At 39.3% G+C, this 4,299-nt stretch overlaps 1 long non-coding RNA gene across 1 annotated transcript in view; it reads left to right on the top strand.

The window, feature by feature from the left end:
• The window catches only part of LOC122554358, a 66,489-nt gene extending 62,878 nt beyond the window's left edge, over positions 1-3,611 (top strand). Inside the window, exon 3 of the long non-coding RNA XR_006312974.1 lies at positions 3,573-3,611. This is a non-coding gene — a long non-coding RNA (uncharacterized LOC122554358). The remainder of the gene's footprint in view (positions 1-3,572) is intronic.
• Positions 3,612-4,299: the final 688 nt, after the last annotated feature.

Below are 4,299 nucleotides of genomic sequence, written 5' to 3'. Positions count from 1 at the left end.
CTCTCCTCTAGCTTATCCCACCACGCTTCAGCCTCTCTGCCTTTATTCCTGATGAGGGGCTTTTGCCCGAAACATCGATTTTACTGCACCTCGGATGCTGCCTGAACTGCTGTGCTCTTCCAGCACCACTAATCCAGAAGCTGGTTTCCAGCATCTGCAGTCATTGTTTTTACCTAATGTAATGATAAGGCAACTTGAATTTAAATTAATAGTTTTGAACTGCCATCTGGCTGCAATATTTATACCCAAATATAGGCAGGTTATTGCCTTTAGTTTTAAAACTATGTAAATTAATTTTGTTACAAAATTCAGCTTTCAAACCTAAATAAAGTGCCATAAATTGTATCTAAACCCAAACATTACACATCCAAAAGAATAATAATGGATTCTGAAGAAGGGTCAAAGAGTCATAGAGATGTACAGCACAGAAACAGACCCTTCGGTCCAACCCATCCATGCCGACAAGATATCCCAATTCAATCTAGTCCCACCTGCCAGCACACGGCCCATATCCCTCCAAACTTTTCTTATTCATATACCCACATGCCATACATGTACCACCCTCTGCGTGAAAAAGTTGCTCCTTAGGTCTCCTATATATCTTTCCCCTCTCATCCTAAACCTATGCCCTCTAGTTCTGGACTCCCTCGCCACAGGGAAAAGACTTGGTCTATTTATCCTATCCATGCCCCTCATGATTTTATAAACCTTTATAAGGTCACCCCTCAGCCTCATTGAGCCAGAAATGTTAACTCTGCTTTCTCTCAAAAGATGCAAAGGTGGTGCCACTGATCTGCTGAGTTTCTTCAGCAATTTCTGTTTGTACTTCTGATTTTCAGCATCTGCAGTTCTTTGATTTTTTTGTTTAGAGAATAATTGGTCATGTTTAGCTTATATCTTTGAACTGTTCTGAACCCTACCAGCATACAAAAGTAAATGAAGTGTTAATGTATATGTTTCACGATCGCAGCCTTTCATAATCTCAGCAAACACCAAAACACTTTTAAATTCATTTTGTACTTTTAAAGTGTAACCACTATTGTTTACATCAAATTACAGTGGATATATGACATAGAAACAGACTGTTGGGCCCAATCAGTTCCTGCAAATGGTTATGCACAATTGATCTTCCCTCCATCTTTCTTCATTAAAATCTATCATTGTCATCCCCATTTCTTTAACCCTCATCAATCTTCCCCTTAATAACATCTATACAATTCACTCCATGTTACAGGACACTTGTACTCACTATTGTAGTGTACGCATGGTTTGAATTGTGGCCACTAGATAGCAGTGAGAACCTGGGCTTTATTTTCACTCAAGGCTGGATCATTGAGGCCGCTAATAGCATTTACCATTAATCTCTGCACCATCATTCAATTCCAATGGCTCAGGTATAATTGGAATCAATTGGTTTTGTATGAATTAAATTGACAAACTGAGTTTCCCTCTGGGCCTGTCAGTGTAGTATTCAATTCATTAAATGTTTAGTGATTGATTATGTGTGCCTGTTGGCTCCTAATTTTGGACTATCCTTCCCCAGTGTGAATAAGTAGATCCTGAACCTTGAAATCTGACTATGAACCTGAAAGCAGACATTTCAAAATAGCACTAAAGAAAGCTCATAATTAGACAGATAAGCTGATGTGATATATCTACATATGTCCAGGCACAAAATACAATAATTACTGACAAGATGTGAGATGGTTTGAATTTACCATGTCCAGCACCATTCCTTTCCTTACTGAGAGGTCAACTGATACCATGGGATCAATAGGGTTCAGGACCTTTTTGCTCACTAAGGGAATGAATAGTCCAATTGTGGCAGTGACCCACAAGTAGATGATACCCATTAATTGTCTCAGAACAGAAGGCTAGCAAATATTCAAGTAAGTTACAAGGCTGATCCACATCTGATATGTGCTCTTGAAAAATACTTGATGCCAAAGGTATGAGTGATGATTGCACAATATACATTCTGCCAGAGATTCTAGACAACACATTACAGTGAGATACCCTCAAAATATGCCCAAACTGTGAAGCAACCTATCAATTCCTGAGACATGTGCAGCTGGAGAGAAAAAGTATAACTCATGCTGCAAGTGAAATCACTTCAGAAAGACACTTCAGTCATTGAAGAAAAGGACGTTATCAGTTCAGCACTTTGGGGAATCTGTTTCCAAGAATGGAATACAGTATGTGTATGCCACCATGGCCAGCAAACCATCAGTTTACTTCAAGTGTTGCAGAATTGAGATCTACAGAGGAACCTCGATTATCCAAACGAGATGGGCCGGCACTATTTTATTTGGATAATTGATTATTCAGATAATCGATTTTACCTTAAACAAGGGAAGCCATGCTGATCTAATTCTGTGTTTTACTGGAGAATTTATTTAAATCTATAATTTTAATGCATTGAGTGCAAGAGGATACAGATTTCACATAATGAACAAAATAAAGCAATGATAGCACGAGAAAACTTTTCAAAAATGCAGCAGTAGTTACCATTTGGCAATGAGTGGTGAAGACAGCATTAAACAAGGTCCCGAACAGCTTCTATGATTGCAACAGCATTTGTCAGTTTCCAGGAACTTAGTCTCACGATAGAAAGATGGAAGCACTGCCTCTTGCATAAGTTCTTGGCCTTTTTTTAAGTGAACAGCCCAGTAAAGTGACGGGAATACCTGTACAGTAATGTAAAACACTTACTGTTGCAAAGGGCTGTATAACAACCCTTACCTAAAAAATATCGAGTTGTTGATGCTTGAGCTGCTTGTGTTTCTTTGTTTTTGCCAGCATTTTCACATCATAAATCAAACACACTTACCTCTTTGATGTAAAGTTTTTGCGGGACCTTGAAATCTTCTTCAGATAATCCGAAATTCAGATAATCAATATTTGGATAATCGACGTTCGTCTGTATATTGAATGACAAATTCTACCACTGGTATTTTTCGCAACCTTCTCTCACTCCTATGATTAATACTCTTCAGACTTACGTCAATTTGAGCATTCTAATTTTGGACTGTTTTGTACAAAATGATAAGCCCAGAAAGGTGACAGATCCATGTACAATGGGGCATCATGGTGACTCGGTGGTTAGCACTGCTGCCTCACAGCACCAGGGACCCAGGTTTAATTCCAAATGCGGGTGACTGTCTGTGTGGAGTTTGCACATTCTCCCCGTGTCTGCATGGGCTTTCTCAGGGTGCTTCAGTTTCCTCCTGCAGTCCAAAGGTGTGCAGGGTAGGTGAATTAGTCATGCTAAATTGCCCATCGTGTTCAGGGACCTGTAGGTTAGTTGCATTAGTTAGGGGAATGGGTTTGGGTGGGTTACTCTTCAGAGGGTCAGTGTGGATTTGTTGGGCTGAAGGGCCTGTTTCCACATTGTAAGGATTCTAATTTTATATAGTCAAAGGCAGATGCCTTAGAGGAATAAATGTTTTGTTAAACTTGTCTTCAAACATGTAGACCACATGGAAGCACACATTAATGTGTTCAATTACATTTCTACATTGGATTTGAGGAGATTAAGGGGTGTTCTCATACTTTTCATGTTTATGCATCAGGTATACATCCTGAAGAAGGGTTATACCCGAAACATTGACTTCTGCACCTCCTGATGCTGCCTACTTGCTGTGTTCTCCCAGCCTCCTGCCTGTCTACTATTCGTCAATTCAGCCAGTTTTGCTAAATTTGAGTTGGTTGCCATCGAGGCAAAGTGTGACAGAGCTGAAAAGACTTGAAGTAAATGTCAACATTAAATGAATTTACTCATCACCATGGATATCAAATCTTGATATTGCACGATGCACAAACAGTAAACTTAGACCAGCCATTGATCTTAAAGTGTTTAACAAAGCAATCATTCCAGACAAGTGTCCACTTCCTGCTAAGAACTATTGGTATTGTTTCATGACTCCACACTATTCACAAAGCTAATGTTGTGATGGAGCTATCTTCAACTACTATGGGCAGAGCAAAGCAAATATTTCTCAGATTTTGTCACAATGAAAGCATGTTTCAGTGGATAGATTTTCATACAAACTCAGTTTAGTACCTAGTGTATTTCAGAAGATCATTTCTTCAGTCTTGTCGGATATTGAGGTAATGCTCAACAAACTCAATGACACCTTTCACCATGAAGGGACAAAGTCGCCCACAATCAGTAGTTCTCAGTGATGCTCAATCAACTTTAACAGCACAACTTCACAAGCTCAAATGATTCAACATGGACAAATACATAGCCACAGCAATTGAGACTGACTTCTTATGCATAGAGTGAAATAAACTGGA

The sequence above is a fragment of the Chiloscyllium plagiosum genome, chromosome 11 (genome assembly GCF_004010195.1).
Source record: "Chiloscyllium plagiosum isolate BGI_BamShark_2017 chromosome 11, ASM401019v2, whole genome shotgun sequence".
NCBI classification, from domain to species: domain Eukaryota; kingdom Metazoa; phylum Chordata; class Chondrichthyes; order Orectolobiformes; family Hemiscylliidae; genus Chiloscyllium; species Chiloscyllium plagiosum.
Note: the sequence above shows the minus strand (reverse complement) of the source record. Positions and strands in the feature narration are given on the sequence as shown.